Below are 18,997 nucleotides of genomic sequence, written 5' to 3' on the forward strand. Positions count from 1 at the left end.
CTAAGGGATCTAAGGGAGAATGAACTCTTAATAAGAAGACTGAAAACCCAGCCATAATAATGAAAATACAGATACAGGTGACTATTTAAAAGTGAAATAAAAGCAAATACCATGACATTTATAAACAAACTATACAAATGGAACATATCCAGTTTACCTGAATGGTAATATGGTATAAAACTATTTTACAGTGTCACAACTAGGATATCAACATTGATACAAAGATAAATAGTTCCATCACTGCAAAGATCCCTCCTGTTACACTTTTATAACCACACCCAATTCCTGCCTAACTCTACTCCCTCCTAAAGCCCTGGAATCCATTTCTAAAATTTTTTCATTTCAAGAATGTTATATAAATAAAATCATACAGTATGCAAGCTTTTGGGATTGGCTTTTTTCACTCAGGATAATTCTCTGGAGATTTATCCAAGTTGTTGCATATATGTATAGTTCATTTTTATCAATGAGTAGTATTCTATGGTATGGATATATCACAGGTTGTCTAACTATTCACTCAATGAAGGGAATCTGGGTTATTTAGAGGTTTTGGCTATTACAAATAAGGCTGTTATGAACATTCATGTGTATTTTGTGTGGTGGGAACATAAGACACCATCTCTCTGGGAAAAATGGACAGGAGTACAATTTCTGGGTCTTTTGGCAGTTTCACGTTTAGTTATTTATGAAACTCCCACACTGTTTTCAAAGTGAATGTACATTATCACTGGCAATGTATGACTAATCCAATTTCTCCACATCCTCACCAACACTTGGTATTGTGGTATTGCCACTTTTTTTTTTTTGATAGCCATTCTGATAGGTGTATAGTGAGATCTCATCGTGGTTTTAATTTGCATTTCCATGATGGCAAATGATGTTGAACATCTTTTCATGTGTTTATTTGCCATCTGCTTATCCTCCTATGTAAAATGTCTATTCATATCTTTTGCCAATTTTCTAATTGGATTTTTTTTTAACTCTTGTGTTTGTTTTTGTTGTGGTAAGACTTGAGTTTTGAGAATTCTTTATACATTCTAGATACTATTTCTTTGTCATATATGTGGTTTACAAATATGTTCTCCCAGTCTGTACTTTGTCTCTTCAGCATTTTAACAGGGTCATTTGGAGAGCAAAGTTTTTAATTTTAATTTGATTTTTAATTTTTATAAGGTCCTTTTATCAATTTTTCCTTTTAAAGATGGTGCTCTTGAGTCCAAGTCTATGAACTCTGCCTACATTTGCAAAGACTTTCTCCTATATTTCTTCTAAATATTTTATAATTTTACATTTTGTCTTTAAATCTATGATCCATTTTGAGTTATATTTTCTATAAAGTTTAAAGTAACTCAAGGTTTATCTTTTAGCCTGTGGATATCCAATTTCTCCAGCAACATTTTTTAGAAAGACTCTTCTTCCTCCATTGAATCGCTTCTGTACCTTAAAATCAGTCAAGAATATTAGTGTGGGTTTATTTATGGGTTCTCTATTCTGTTCTGTTGATCTATGCATCTATCCCTCTATCAAAATTACATTGTCTTGATTACTGTAACTATATAATAAGCCTTAATAACACATAGAGTGAGTCCAACAACTTTACTCTTGTTTTCCAAGATTGTTTTAGCTATTTTATTTTTAAAAAGTGGCAATTGCAAAACAGGAGGACAGTCTTTTTAATAGACTTTTAATTATAATAAATTAGATTGAAATAGCTTAGTATCCGTATAGAACACCAAAAGCAACTGGAACCCTCCTTCACACTAGACGTAAAAAGCAACAACCAGGAGATTAAAGACCTGCTTTAAAAACTTTATTATAAAATTTTCAAACATACGTAAGAGTATACAGAGAACAAAATGAACCTCCATACAGTTTATCAATTAGAGAGGCGTCAGTATGGGTCAATTGGGGCAAAAGTTAGTTTGGAGGGGTAAGGACTGAAAAAGGCTGGAACGAGGTGAAGTCAGTAACAGAACGGATGGAGAGGATATGAGTGGAGGAGGATGAAAGAAAATGGCAGCTCCTCCTGCCCCCTTGTCTCAGCCATAGGTGACCTTGATGCTCTCGTGGGCCTTTGTTTCAGAGAGTGAGTTCTGGAACTTAGCAGTGGCTCAGGAGAAAGCTACCTGGCCAATGAGCTCTCCATTCCATCTCCTACCATGATCAGCCACCCTGCTAACCTCTGGAGCACTATATCCAGGGAATATAACCTGGACACAACTATTCCAGAAAATCATGACCAGGTGATTTTAGGTTGACTACAGGCACCATGAACTGACCCAGGAGGCCTTTACTGGCTTCAAAGCAAGGCCACATTGTCCACATGTGGCAGGAGCAGATGCCTCCTTCCCTCTGCACGTGGATAAGAGCTTCTGCTGGAGGGAGGACCTTGGGTATCTTGGTCTCTCTCCTTATTAGCTCAGGTAACATTGTTTAGCAGAGAGACTCCTATAGAGCCCTTCATCCTGGAGCTTGGGGAACTTAATGGAGCAAAGGAAAGGCCTCTCTCTTTGCTTAGGTCAGGGGTGCTGTGAGTGGAAAGAGGACAGAAAGGTGGGAGTAACCCTGAGCTCCATGACAAGCGAGGAGCTTCCTGTGATACCAGTGAGAGGGTCTCCTGTTTCAGCACATGAACAACCACATATCTCTACTGGAATTGCCTTAATGAAGTCTCTCCACCATCAAAATTGGATTTAGGACCCATGCTTGGAAAAGTTTCAGTCTGACAGTCAGTTCTTGAATAAGCATGGCCATCACCTGTGAATTGGGTCAAAAGAGTCAGGCCGAGGTATCCTGCAGGAGAAAGGGTGCCATTTTGGTCATGTCACCAATCCATGTGTATTCGCTTATCCAGAACTGTCCCCACCCCCACCTCTACTCCACATACTTCCTTTCTGCTCCTCTCACTCTTGACAGGACCCTCAGCAAAATTCAGGAAAGCTGAGATTCCCAAAGAGGTTTCCTTTGGCTTTGTCATTGATTTCACTGAAGATCTGGGTCATCTCCAGATCCACTCTGCCCAGCACCCCATCCGCTGTGCAGGAGTTGACGTTCTTCCTCAGCTTGGCTGTCAGTACCTCAGGTGCTGTTAATCTCTCCTCACGTAAGAATGGGGTATGAGACCTCAGCAGCAAAGGTGGTAAAACTCAGACAAGACAAGATCGGGGAGTTCAGGGTGGTATGGCTACTCAGGGAACTATATTCAGTATCCTGTGATAAACCTTTTCTAATGGAAAAGAATATGAAAGAGAATATATATATATGTATAACTGAGTCACTTTGCTGTACAGCAGAAATTAACACAACATTGTAAATCAACTATACTTCAATAATTTTTTAAAAGAACCAAAACTCTCATACAAGAAAGCTCTGCTCCCAAATGGAGACAGCTGGTGGCAGAGTTACAGCTCTGACCTCCACATCCTTGGGGCTTATCCTCACAGAGTCTTCCCTCTGAGGTTCCAGGAAGGAAACACTTCTTATGGAAAATGAAAGAAAAATGACTAGCTACCCCTTTCCTTCCTAATATCAGAAGTAAAACTTCTGTTCCAGAGAGAGTGACTTTAATGTTTCTGTGTGAATCGGTGGGATAGTCTGGAACCTTTTTAAACTGTAAACACAGCCAGTCTCCAAACATCCCCTGAATGACTCTCCTTCAGTCCATCTTCCTCAGCTTAGGTTCAGCCTTCAGTGAATAGGGCTGCTCTGCCACAGTAGCTTTACCACAGTCACCATGAATGTAGATGCACTGGTCACAGAGGGGAAGGCATTCCACATTGCAAGGAAGGAGAAACTTTGTGTGTGTCTGAGAAGTTATAAAGTACACATGAAATGTGGCAATAATTTATGAAAAATAAATCATGGATCGATTTATTATTTGTTAGTATTAAAGGTGGCAAATTTTTAATTGACACAATTGATGCCTCTCTTTGCCTTAATCCTCATTCAATCCATCACCAGTTTCAGTCCCATAAAACCCCCAAATCCATTCTAAATCTATTCACTTTAATTGATTTCCATTAATACCACTGTGGGTGAAGCTACCATTATCTCTCACCTCCACCACAACAAAGGCTGCCTCACTGGTGGTGCCTCGCTTTCTATACTTGCCCCTGTAAAATCCATTCTCTTCTCAACAGTCAGCCAGTCATTTAAAATGCAATCCCTGGTTAATTACTATCATATAAAGTTACATGTATTTTAACAAATGCATACAGTCATATATCTCCCACCCAGTTATCATACAAAACAGTTCTATATGACTAAAATATTCTTGCGTGTCTCCCTTGTTTTCATCTAGAAATTTTGCACTCTTGCATTTGACGTTAAGTCCTATGATTTATTTTGTATTATTTTTTGTGAATGGTGTAAAGTTTTGTCTAGGTTCATCTCTTTGCATATGGATGTCTAATTGTTCAGTTACCATTTGTTGAAAAGACTATACTTTCCCCACTGCTCTTTTGTTGAAAATCAGTTGATTATATTTTTGTGGTGTATTTCTGGGCTCTATTTTGTTCCATAGATCTGTGTATTTTCTTTCACCAGTACTAAGTTATCTTTATTATGGTAGTATATAGTCTTAAAATTAGATAATGTGACCTAACTTTGTTCCTTTTCTTCAATAATGTATTGGCTCTTCTAATTGTTTGCTTTTCCATATAAATTCCAGAATCACTTTGGCAATATCTAGGAAATAGCTTGCTGAGATTTTATTTGGATTGTTGGATCTATAGATAAATTTGGAAGAAATGACATACTGACAGTATTAGGTCTTCTAATCCATGAACATGGAAAATCTCTTCATTTATTTATTTAGAGTTTCTCTCACTTCTTTCATCAGTGTTTTATAGTTTCCCACACACTGATCTTGTAGCTATGTTTCACTTTTTGATGCTGTTTCAAAAGTTTTTGTTTTGTTTTGTTTTTAGTTCAAATTCCAAATGTTTATTGCTGGTATATAAGAGAGCAATCGACTTCTGTAGATTGTTTCTTCCAGGAATTTCATTTATCTAAGAAAGTTTTTATTTATGCTTCACATTTGAAGGAGAATTTTGCTGGATATAGAATTCTAGTATGGTGCTCTTTTTTTTCTTTTTAAGACTTTAAATTTTTCATTCTACTCTCTTGCTTTCATGGTTATTGATAAGAAGTTTACTGTAAATTTTAATCCTTATTTTTTTATTGGTAAAGTTTTTTCTTCAGGCTTCTTCTAAGGTTTTTCAACTTGTCTTTGTTTTTTTGCTATTTGAATATGGTTTACATAAGTGTGCGTGTGTGTATGTGCATGTGTGTGTGTGTATAACATAAATGCATACACAACTACATTTGTTAATATGAGTTATAAAGGAGGGGTTGTTTGAATGGGGGGAAAGAGAAGCTAAACATTATAAAGAAGAAGAAAATGACTGTACACTCTACATGTGAGTATGACCTCAGATAATGCATTTATGTAAAATTATATATGTAAATACATCCTAAAAACGAGTTTAAAAAAAGAAAATATAAATGGATTGCTTGTAAAAAATGAGGTTTTAGAGATTGTTGACTATACAAGAAGGCCACTTACATAAGACATTTCTCTCATTTCAATCAGAAGTAAAACAAAATAAGTTTTCTGTGACCTTTACTCATAATCCTGTGTGAATTTGAGCAAACGGTCACTGGAATTCCATAAACTCATGTTTTTCAGCCTAACACAAGCTTGAGCCTTCCTCTGCCTAAGAAACAGCAAATAATCCATCTAAGCTGTGAATAAAGATTCTTTAATCTTATAGAAAATGAAGCTTTATGTATTTGATATTTCCTGGTGACAATGGACTTCAATGTTATTGTTGTTCCTTTTTCTCTATTACATAATATTATCAGGAAATATCCAGGCTAGCATATATGTTTCCCTGGGAAAGCTTAAATATTTAAATGCATGAAGTGTAACTGTCACTCAACATGGATAATTAATAATCTCACTAGAATGAATTCTTCTAAATCAATATTCCCCCTTACAGTAGTCACTAAGCATGTATTCATTTACTAATCATACTTTATTTTTTTCATGATATATATGCTAAGAATGTACTATGTGCCAGATTCTGTTCTAGGTGCTCAGGACACAGCAGTGAAAAGTCCTCTACCTTTTTGGACTATATGTTGTAATGGAGAGCGATACTGTTGACATGGGCCAGGTAATTTCAGAGAGTTGTAAGTATAATGAAGAAAACCAAGGTAAGTAAATAGAGGCTGATGGAGTGAGGGTGAGGCCTATTTTAAGTAGGGCGATACAGCAGAGACGTGAATGAATGGGGAAAAGAGAATCTGAAGTCTGGGGGAAGAGCACTTCAGGCAGAGAGAACAGCAAGGATAAAAGCCCTGAAGCAGGAACAGGCTTGACAAGTTCAAGGAGCTGCAAAGAGTTTTGTATGACTAGAGGAGCAAGCAATGGGAAGGGAGAGGGAGGAGAGGATTCTGGAGGTGAGCAAGAACCAGAACTATCAGGGGCTTGTACAGCAGGGAAGGAGTTTGCGTTATATTCCCATGATGATAGGAAGCCACCAGACACCTTTGAAAGGGGAAATGAACTGGAGAGATTTACATTACAAAACTATCTTGTATTACAAAAATGGGATTTAGAATTTTATTTTGAATTCCGCATTTGGGATTCCATTCAGTCTTGCCTCAATGTTGATGGCTGCTGACTGATCAGGGTGGTGGTTACTGAAGGTTGGGGTGACTGTGACAGTTTCTTAAAATAAGACAACAATGAAGTTTGCTGCATTGATTGACTTTTCCTTTCACAGATGATCTCTCTAGCATGCAATGTTGTCTGATAACATTTGGCCCACGGTAGAAATTCTTTCAAAACTGGAGTCAATCCTCTCAAACCCTGCTGCTGCTTTATCAACTAAGTTGATGTCATATTGGAAATCTTCTGTTGTCATTTCAACAATCTTCACAGCATCTTCACCCAGGAGTAGATTCCATCTCAAGAAGCCACTTTCTTTGCTCATCCATAAGAAGCAACTCCTCATCCCTTAAAGTTTTATTCTGAGATTGCAGCAATTCAGTCACTTATTCAGGATTCTAATTCTAGTTGTCCTGCTATTTCCACCACATGTGTAGTTACTTCTTCCACTGAAGTCTTAAACACCTCAAATTCATCCATGAGGGTTGGAATCAACTTCTTCCAAACTCCTGTGGATGTTGATATTTTGACCTCCTCCCATGAATCGTGAATGCTCTTAATGGCATCTAGAATGGTGAATCCTTTCCAGAAGGTTTTCAACTTACTTTAAACATATTTATTAGAATAATCACTATCTATAGCAGCTATAGCCTTATGAAATGTATTTCTTAAATAATAAGACTTGAAAGTCAAAATTACTCCTTGATCCATGGGCTGCAGAATGGATGTTGCATTAGCAGGCACGAAAACAACATTAATCTTGTTGTACATCTTCATCAGAGAGCTTGGGTGACCAGGTGCATTGTCAATGAGCAGTGATATTTTGAAAGGTATCTATTTTTTTTTTTTCCTGAGCAGTAGGTCTCAACAGTGAGCTTAAAATATTCAGTGAACTATGTTTAAATAGATGTTCAGTCACCCAGGCTTTGTTGTTCCATTTATAGAGCACAAGCAGAGTAGATCTAGCATAATTCTTAAGGGCCTTAGGACTTTTGGAATGGTAAATGAGCATTGGCTTCAACTTAGAGGCACCAGTTGCATTAGCGCCTAACAGTGGAGTCAGCCTGTCCTTGAAGTTTTGTACCAGGCATTGACTTCTCCTCTCTAGCTATGAAAGTCCTAGGTGGCATCTTCCTCCAATAGAAGGCTGGTTCATCTATATTGAAAATCCATTGTTTAGTGTAGCCACTTTCATTAATGATTTTAGCTAGATCTTCTGGATAACTTGCTGCTTCACCTTGCACTTTTATGTTATGTTTACAGCTTTTTTTCTTAAAGCTCATGAACCAAACTCTGCTAGCTTCAGACTTTTCTTCTGCAGCTTCTTCACCTCCCTCAACCTTCATAGAGTTGAAGAGATTTAGGACCTTGCTCTGGATTAAGCTTTGGCTTAAGGGACTGTTGTGGCTGGTTTGATCTTTTATCCAGAAGACTAAAACTTTCTCCATATCAGCAATAAGGCTGTTTTGCTTTCTTATCATTTGTGTATTCACTGGAATAGCACTTTTAATTTCCTTCAAGAACCTTTCTTTTGCATTCACAACTTGGCTAAGTGTTTGGTGAAAGAGGCCTAGCTTTTGACCTATCTCAGTTTTCAATATGCCTTCATCATTAAACTTAATTATTTCTAGCTTCTGAAGTAAAGTGAGAGACGTGCAACTCTTCGTTTTACTTGAATGCTTAGATGCCATTGTAGTGTTATTAATTGGCAAAATTTCAATATTGTTGTGTCTCAGGGAATAGGGAAACCCAAGGAGAGGGAGAGAAATGGGGGAAGGGCCAGTTGGTGGAACAGTCAGAACACACACATTTATTAATTAAGTCTGCCATCTTATATGAGTGTGGTTCATGGTACCCAAAAAAAATGACAATAGTAACATCAAAGATCACTAATCACAGATCACCATAACAAATAATAATAATTTCATAATAATCATGAAAAAGTTTGAAATATTGTGAGAATTACCAAAAAGTGACACAGAGTCATGAAGTGAGCAAATGCTGTTGGAAAAAGGGTGCTGATAGACTTGAATGACTCAGAGTTGCTGCAAACCTTCAATTCGTAACAGACACATCTGTGAAACGAAATAAAGGAAAGCACAATAAAACGAAGTTTGCCTGTATTCCCAAATACCCAGAAATATAGAAACTAACCCAATGACCTTCAAATTCACATGACTTGGGTAAATCTTTGGCAACTAAGACTAGTGTAATAGCGTTGGTTTAATTTAAAACAAATTATGTCTTATGGGGACTTCCCTGGTGGTGCAGTGGTTAAGAATCCACCTGCCAATGCAGGGGACATGGGTTTGAGCCCTGGTCTGGGAAGATCCCACATGTCGCGGAGCAACTAAGCCTGTGCACCACAACTACCAAGCCTGCGCTCTAGAGCCCACGTGCCACGACTACTGAAGCCTGCGCGCCTAGAGCCCGTGCTCCGCAACAAGAGAAGCCACTGCAATGAGAAGCTTGCGCACCACAACAAAGAGTAGCTCCCGCTCACCGCAACTAGAGAAAGCCCAGCAACGAAGACCCAGTGCAGCCAAAATTTAATTAATTAATTAATTAATTAATTAATTAATTAAAAACAAAACAAAACTATGTCTTATGAAATATCAACATTAATTATAATACGAGCATACATTTTTATTTTACTTGGGCTTACTAATCACATAAACTAATATTGTATTTACTGGATGCTTAAATTATAACTGTAACTCTGCCACCAGCTGTCTCCATTTTTCCCTCAGGGAAAAAATATACACATAAAGATGCAGTAAGATGAATTGCTTGATACCCATAACTTCATGTATATCAAGAGCAATAGTAAACCAAAAAAATTTATTTAACATTGTTTTAAGTTTTTGCTTTTGTGATGCTTGCCTAACATGCATGTGCTGTAACAGTAATCAACAGAGAAATTACTTGAGGGGATGGTTAGCCTTGTTTGGTGTTATAGAATGTCTGCTTGAAAACAGGTCCCTAAATCTTTTTGGTAACTTGAATCCTAAGAGTTATGTTAAGTCAAATAACAGATGCAGTAGTCTCCCTTTATCTGTGGGGAATACGTATGTTCCAAGACTTCCAGTGGATGCCTAAAACCATGAATAGTACTGAGCTCTATATATACTATCCTTTTTCCCGTACATACGTACTTATGACAAAGTTTAATTTATACATTAGGCACAGAAAGAGGATATCTGAATTGCCAGATTCACTACTCTTGTGCTTTGGGGCCATTATTAAGTAAACTATGGATCTCTTGAACACAAGCTCTGAGATACTGGACGGTGATCTGATAACCAAATGACTAGTAAGAGATTAATGGGAGGGTATTGTATACAGGGTGGATACGGTGGAGAAAGGGATGATTCATGCCCCAGGCTGGAAGAAGTGGATGGCATGAGATTTTAAATTTATGAATTGTTTATTTTATTTTCCATTTATTATTTTCAGTCTCAGGTTGACTGCTGGTAACTGAAACCTTGGAAAGCAAAACTGAGGAGAAGGGTGGACTAATGTATTCATTATATATCTAGATTATTTTTAAGTAAGATAAAATCCAAACATTAATTACTAAGCACAAGTTAAAGTTTATATACTTTTGGCATCCTATTTTTATATGATATATAGAAGTTAATATATTTGGCTTATTAATAAATGTGTTTTCTTTGCCACACTGAGAATTTGTACTATGAGGAAGAATATATCTATAAAAATTTAGATGTTATATTCATAAAATTTGCTAGTCTGCTACAGGATGCTTGTATGTGACAGTTCACAACTGTTTATTTTCTAATTTTCTCTATAAAAGATAGGTTACTAATGATTAAAATCTATAATAAATATATGTAATTAAAACTACTAGAAATAATAAGATGAAGAAAAACTACTTTGAATGAAAGTATGCAAGGAAAGTAGGACATGTTTTTGATAAGGAAAAGTATACAAGGTACAAAGGATGTGTTTGTGTTAAGGGAAAAAGAAAGCCATTTTATCCTAAAGTAAGAATATGGTTGTTTCAGATTGAGAAAGAGGTAAAATATAAGACAAATCTAAATGTATATAAAAGTTGTAGAAGGTTTGTAGAGAATGAATTTCATGTGTGGTCAAGCTGGTAAAGATTGAATGATTTATAAGGTTTTAAAAAATGAGTCTTAATATCAAAAGTGCCCTGGTACAAATCTAGAATTCAGCTATTTATGTATTAAAACTGCATTGTTTTAGAATATTAGTCTGCTCCTAACAAGACATTGTAAAAGGGTTTTTCTTTACTTTTTAAGTAGTTTGCATAGGAAACAATTTTGTATCTTATCCGAATAATTTCCTATGCCTTATGCAAACCTTTATCATATCCTTGATTATTTAAGAGAAGCAGGACTTCTCACATTTAAATGAACTAATGTTTTTTTACATTTTTGGTAACTTTGCTTCCCCCAAATTAAATCCTAAATGAAATCTTGTTTTAGAACTAACCTTGAGATTTCTCAAATGGTCCTGAAAAATCTCAAAGGATTTGGTCTTTCAACTTATAAAGAAATATGTTGAAAATAATTTGTTTTACTTGATATGTTGAATTGTATAAAAAAGTGTTGTCAAATAAGAAGAGGTGCTTACTCTTCCCTATATTATATTTGTATCAGTAAATGTTATTAATATAAATATTTCAGAAATTATATTAAATTCACAGACATCTGTCAGTACTCTTGCTGTCCATAGTATGTCCTGATGAAATATTGGGACATATAGTCATAATTCTAGTTACTATTTTAAATGTTGTATGCCAACAATTAGCCAAATTTCCTTGTCAAATGAACTCTCATCAGACCTTTAACTATGACCATTTTAAGTCTTTTATCATTCACAGATAGCTATTGTTTTACTTTGTTTCTTCTCTAAAAAACATTTGCAATCAGTTACAGGCCAGAATGCTTCATGATGGCATTGCTTTAATAACTTTCAGACGATACCACTGGACTGAGTAACAAGTTCTGGAATTCTAGTGGAGAAGCTTATGGGTTCATGAAACTGCTAATCCAAGATCAATAAGAACAAATATTAATTACATGGGACTGAATGAATTGATAAAGGATGATTATGGTTTTTGTTTTGAACATTGCTAGTTATTTAATGTTTTATTTTCCTGATATAAGGAACCTTTTTCCCTTTTCTCTTTAGCTATCTGTAACTCACAATTATTTAGTAAATTATATTTTGTAAACAGAAATGAAACACTTTTTTTTCTTCTTGCCTGATACATCCAGAATTCAAAAAATCTTACTGAATATTCTTATTTTTATGACAATACAATTATTTGTATAAGTTCAAAAAGAATTTATTCCTCTTGTAACAGTTCCAATAGTTGGAAACATTGATTATATAACCAAGACTTATACTAGAATGTCATATTTGAAAATGATGCACATAGAATCTGGTCTAAGGGATTAAGGCTGACTTTATTGAGCCAAAGCCTATAAAGCCCTTTTGGAAAAACCTCCCTAGTATCTGGATTAGAGTGTTCCCAGGCTTGCAGGTGAGTAAGGAAGGTCACTTCCTGGCAGACCCAGGAATCTTGGCTTATCTCGCGGATCTGAATAAGAGAGGAATTGAACCAAATCTATAGGTGCCTCAAGTGATGTCTGGTTGGAAGTTCTTGGCTTGGCTTCCTAGCCTCAAGAGTCTTTTAAAAGTGTAATCTGAGATTCCTTATGATAAGTTCCAGTAAAGCAAACTCAAAAAGGCTTATGTGGTCAATCATCATTTTTGCTGCACTTATGTAAATAATAAGACCAAGTCTAATGAGATCAGTCTTGTTTGGTAAACAAGAATAAAAATGGGGGTGATTGTAGAGAGAAATTTTGTGTTTCCATGGAAAAATATAGCATATCCCATACAGTCTCAATTTTTCTAGTTTTCTTCAATAAGTGGCTACAGCTCTCCAAACTAACATTTCCAATTTTTCCCACTGTCTTGTCATCACTGAGAACTAATATTACCCTCTTCCCAAAGTACCGCAAGCTAGAGCTGAACTTAATATAAACTTTAAATAAATCACCATGACAGATCATGTATGGGTGACCTGCATGTCTGCTGCTGTGTCAGCCACTCAAAAAGTTCACTGGAACACCTCATGTCATCAACAAAGACATTCAAACTGTAAACCAGGAAATTCATTGGATGACCACTGCCATCTTTGAGCTCAACATCTCGAAATCTTGACTGGCTGCCTTCTGGACTTAGAAACTGGGTTTCCAGCTATGAATCTTTGTTATTCTTTTATTTTCATAGAAATTCCACTCCTTAAATGTCTGACTTCTAGCACCATGCAACAAAAATCTTCTACTACCATGTACCAACAGATGATTCAGCTGGTCCTTAATGAACAAAAAGCCACCCAAATGAGAAATGGACTTACATTGTTCAAAGAAAAGAATAACTCCTCTCCTTGAACCAGAGAAGGGACTGACAGATTCTTTCCTTGACCAAATTCCAGTTTCCTCTGAGCTCTTTTTCAACTAAGCTCCATCCTTAGACATGTCAAAAAGAGTCCAATTTTAGCAAGAAATCTGCTAAGTAAGTTTAGCTGCAATCCCCCTCCCTTGATATCTGATGGCTCTCAACATCTGATCAAATTCCTCATCCTCCGCCATCCCTCAGGTGATATCTGGACTGCCTTCAGCAAGAATCCTGTTAAGACTGCTTAGCCAGAATTCACCCATAACCATGATGTTTCCTCGTAGTAAGTTTCCATCCAGAAATATCTCCCCCCACCCCACCTCTTCTCCTTGACTATAATCCCCACTTTTCTATGTTGTATTTGGAGTTGAGTCCAATCTCTCTTCCTTACTGCAAAACACCAGTGGAGTAGTACCTACACCTACTGTAATAGTCCTGAATAATGTCTACCTTACCATTTTAACAAGTGTCATGAATTTTTTTTTTCTTTAACAGTGTTCAGTCTCAATCCCCACTTCAGAGTTTTTCTGGTATGAGTTTTCTCTCAGGGAAGATTTTCATCATTGGAAAAAATGAAATTTCATCTCAATTGATTTTTAGGCAAACAATGAGAGTCAGAAATTCGACCAATACCTAAAACTAAAGGTAAATTATATCTTAGAGCCTGTGTAAAGAGAACAGCAGCAAAGACAAAAATGTTTTAAATGCAGAGAAAGTAAGATAGAGGAGGAAAGAAGGAAAGAGTAGAGCAAGTATAAATTGTGGACCTCAGCAGCCAGAAAAAGAATAGAGGAAGACCCAGCTAAGCAGTATTTGAAGCCTTGGCTTTCACAGATCCTGTGTGTGCTATCCCCTCTATCACTTTCCTTTGAAATGGTAATTAGCAGATTAACCACCTTTCACAGCTCTTTAAGAACTTTTTCTCCTTAATTTGAAGGTCTTTGTTCTGTGAGATCTAAGCCTCTGACAGACTGAAAATAATCTTACTTCCTTCTGTTGCTTTAGTGATACTTGTGTTTATATGAGAGTTGGGGGCAGATGTGCTCCTAGAGTTTGAATGGGTTGTAGTTACTTCCTATGAGAAACTCTCCTAATCTCCCAAGACTTTACTCACTGTCACTTCCTTAACCCATGCTTGCCTTGTACCTGGTTATATTCTGTGCCTCTTACTACTATTGAAAAATTATCTGTTTACTTTTCAGTGTCCCCTACTGCATCGTAAAATTTTTTAGGGCTTGTATTTGCCTATGGCAATGTCTCTCATATAGTATTAACTTGGTAAATAATTGTTAAATTACTCTTTTATTGATTGGCCATTTTAAAGAATGGATTTATGAAAGATATGACTATGACTTTGACATGTTATTGACAAAATATGCTTCATCTGGCTCTTAGAAATTAGAGTCAATTAGAATCTAATTGGTAGTTGCTGTTCCTTCTTGCTGTTATTTTTTTTAAAAAATGCAAAACTCAGCGTTGATATTTGATGCAAAGCAATGGAAATATATACATCACATAGAAAAAAAACATAATTAATAGCCTAATTTCAGAACAAAACTAAACTGGTTTTTATGTGGATGAGACAGAGAAGGAGAGAGAGAGAGACAGAGAGAGAGAAAGAGGAGGTTCCAAATTCAGACGGATCAGAAATGGAAGGAGAACCAAAGTAGCTATAATTCCTTTGCTTTAATTTTAATAGTTATTGAATTATTCATCACTTTAAATTTGTTGATATCTTTAAAAATCCCTTTGTTAATAGCTAAAATTTAAGTGTGTCAGAATTAGTTAAAACTTCCATGGTTTACCCACTGGAGAAGTGTCTTAAGTGTCATCTTTCCCATATGGGAAGGATGATGAATAGGAGGTAATATTAAGAAACCTGAGTACAGGAAAAATGTTCCCATCTCTCTTAGCTGTGTCACATTGAATGTGTGCAGTTTTAAAACATCTCATTATCTTTTACCCTTAATTCATTCTATAACCTAAAATGGGAATTTTTGACTCTAGAGTCTAGATTCTAGACCTGGCACTTTGGGGAGACTTGTAGCCAGGTAGCCAGTTGTCTAGTTTTATCTAGGTAGGTTTTAACTTTTAATGCAGTATTAACACATAGATAACAGGTGCTATTGGTCATCATACATGTCTCTTCTTTTTGTTAATATATGATCCAAAGCAGTTTCATTGTCTAAAATATGTAATCGTTACAAGAGGAGACCTTTAAAAAGTAAGGTTGCAGTTACCAGCTGCCAGCAGACATTGTTTTGAGAATGGTTGGTGGCATCCCAAGTCTGACACAGCTCAGAAATTCAAGTTCTTAGCAATATAAGGACTTGTCTGAAATCACACCCATAGTGTCACCTAGTTATTTCCTTGGATGTCTGAACCATAGTTACTACATTTTGACTTTTAAGTGTAATTTTCTCCTTAATAGCCAAAGCAGATGTCACCATCAATGATGTTAGTGTTTCTCTAGGTCTGAGAAGATGCAAGAATTGGGGCTCATAAAATATTCTCCTGAAAGTGTCTAACTATCTGAAGTCCTGTTCTGACAGTTTTTCCTAGAGCACAGAGTGCCTCATTCCTGATCTCCACCCTGAACTCCTTTCAGGGGGTGTTGAGGGTCAGAAGCTGCAGCAGCACATGATTTAATCTTTGTAGAGGTAGATGGCAAGTGCCAGTTTCCAGTCGGCAGGGCCCCTTCATGGTCATAAGTTCAACCATGGTTTGGGGAGGGGGGCATTTCATGACCATTTCATTCCACGGTGCTAGGAACACTCATTCCCAGGTCTGGTGAAGATTTCACTGATAGTGCTATTACTGGACTAGGCTCTGTTAACAGTGGCCAAAATCTCTGGACCACCTGCCTTACTAGTCCCTTATGGTCCAGGAAAATATTCCCTCTTGTTGCTTCTTCTTATATGTAGAGTTACACTATTACCATCATTGGCCTCATAGGGAACTATATGCCTTCATTTCATCAGAGGCTCAGTCACTCATTTGGTGATGTAATAAACAACAATTTTGTAAAACAGGCAATAAATATAACATAGCTAGCAGCATTAGTAAGGTCATAAGCAAGAATTAAGCCAAGAACTTCTATTAGGTGCAGCCCAGTATATCCCAGGTCATCTGACTTATTCTGTTCTGTACCAATCCTTATCTTTAAGGGAAATTATATATTGGCACTGTCCATAAGGCATCCAGCTTAATTTCCTAATGTTACTAGACTGATTATCCTTAGTACGATTTAATTGTTCCCAACATAGAGGAGCCTTTACACTTAAATTACCATAGTCTGGTGTTAACTACATAAATCCATCCCATAATTGTGGAAGGTTTTATTCCTTGGCTAAAATTTTGCTTGTTGCTCTGATTGAACTTGAGTAATAGAGGAAAGTTAATATCTATGGCCAGGGTCAGAGCAGGCATTATTAATTGGTCAAGTGAGGGGATACCCTCTAGTAATATCAATAGTAGCCTGAACATGACTATAATTTTTCTTTTAAAATAAATTTCCTAAGAGCCAACCAATTAGAGCCTTGGAATGGAGAAATCCACCCAGGTAACCTAGAAGTGCTAGACACAGGTAATTGGCCACGAACCCAACGAATGGATTGATTTTTAAAACTAGCATAGGATCATGCCTATAATAGAAAAACTTTGGATTCATGTGCAAAGGTCCAAGAAGTCAAGAAAACATTATAAAATGACCATACGAGTCAGGTCCAGGATCCTGGGCTAGCTGTCTACTTCTGATGTCATCTTCTTCTCGTCCTAGTGTGAGTGTAGTTTCTCCTCTGAGCATTGTTTTAAGGTGATTTTGAGTTCAGCAGTCCTCTCTATAGACCAGTCTGGTGCAGGGGTCCTTTGTAAGTGGGAATTAATCCAAGAGTCAATTCCCTTCAGTTTCACTGTGCATGAGTTAGTTAAGAGTACCTGATAAGGGTCCTTCCGTCTAGGTTGGAGATAGTACTTTAAATTATGTCTTTTCCAGTATGCATAATCCCCTGGTTGCAGGTTGTAGGGCATCTGATCTTCATCCAAAGATAGATTAGTGAGATAAGCTTCAGAAACAAACTTAGAGTGTCCTGTTAATAATTCAATTAAACTTTACATTAATATAACAACAAGGAACTATCTGGGAAGTGAGTCTTAGTAAATATAGACTTCCATTAACAAAACTGGAACTTAATATTCACTGAAACATCTTTTTCTCTCTAAAATTACCCTCTTTTTTTTTTTTACCAAATATAACCAAAGTAAGGCTAATTTGTTTGCAAAATAAGTCTGGTCTCAATAAACTTGGCCTGATGATTTATATAATTATAATTGATCATATACGCTTTTTTGCTTACTGAAACTTTTATAGGGAGTCTCAGACTGAACTTTTAAAAGACCTATCAGGGCTAGGAAAGTCACGCCAAGGGCTTATCACGGATTTAAACCAGTAATTTTTCAGATAAAAACCATGAAAATTATAAACATATTCACCAGTTCACTCAGTCCTATGTAAGTAATCCTTTTTGCTAACAGCTTTATGAAGCCATCAGGTTTTTCATTAGAATTCTTCAATTTCTGACCCAGTTCAGCATTATGGTCGGAAATTTAGAAACATATTTATCCAAAAGTCCTTTCTATAAATCTTCTTGAAGAGGAAGCATTTTTGCGAAGGTATTAGAGTGAAACCGTAAGTGTCTATAATGGCAAAAGACCTAAGGCATGTTTAAAATCTGATTACAGGGCTTCCCCGGTGGCGCAGTGGTTGGGAGTCTGCCTATCAATGCAGGGGACACGGGTTCGAGCCCTGGTCTGGGAAGATCCCACATGCCGTGGAGTGACTAGGCCCGTGAGCCATGGTTGCTGAGCCTGCGCGTCTGGAGCCTGTGCTCCGCAGCAAGAGAGGCCGCGATGGAGAGAGGCCCGCGCACTGCGGTGAGGAGTGGCCCCCGCTCGCCGCAACTGGAGAAAGCCCTCGCACAGAAACGAAGACCCAACACAGCCATAAATAAATAAATAAAATTTAAAAAAAAAATCTGATTACAGTGCAATTGACAAAGAAACTTGGCTACTGTTGTGACATACAACTGTTTAAGATAATAACTAGAGTTATGACTGATAACATTTTACCAGAACCTATCAGATTTTTAGGAATTCTGTATAACTTCTAGAATATCTACATTAATAATATTTACCATACAATATAACCTGAGAAGATTTATTACTCATTTGACAATACTTCCCATATAATTTAACAGTCTGAGAGACAATATTTTCATAATATTACAATGTTATTGTTGTAGATACTTGGGGAAAGAGTTGGAGCTAAGGGAGGGTGTTAGGTACCAGTCTCAGCCTATCAATAGTAACAGTATTGGCTAGAAATGCCTGGGAGCTCTCACCTGGGCCCTGGTCAGCTTCCCACTGACATCTCCCCTTTCCAAGCCAGTGTTGTAGCTGGGCTGATCTTTGTGGTTCTTACTATGGTTAATTGCAAGACACCTTTCAGCAATAACCACCAGGAAACTATGAAGGAAAAAACAAGGTTATTATTTACAAGCCCTCGAGCATACAAGGCACACCAGCAGACACACAGCAAGGTTGTGGAAAGAGAGAGATCTAGCGCTGACCTGGGGTTTTTGCTTTTTATCTGGGTGGAAAGTGAGGGTCTAGGATTTCACCAACTCACTCTTTACTACTGAATTTAAAACATAAGCGAGAATTTAAAGTATGGAAGAGAGGGAAAAACAAAAAACAAAACCCCACCAAACAAAAAAAGTCCACAAATGGCACAAATGGTCAGTTTTCTAAACCAATCAGGATCTCTAAAACAAAGTTGTTTCATGGGTGGCATCCAGGCCCTTTATC

Source organism: Balaenoptera acutorostrata, chromosome X (genome assembly GCF_949987535.1).
Source record: "Balaenoptera acutorostrata chromosome X, mBalAcu1.1, whole genome shotgun sequence".
Lineage (NCBI taxonomy): Eukaryota > Metazoa > Chordata > Mammalia > Artiodactyla > Balaenopteridae > Balaenoptera > Balaenoptera acutorostrata.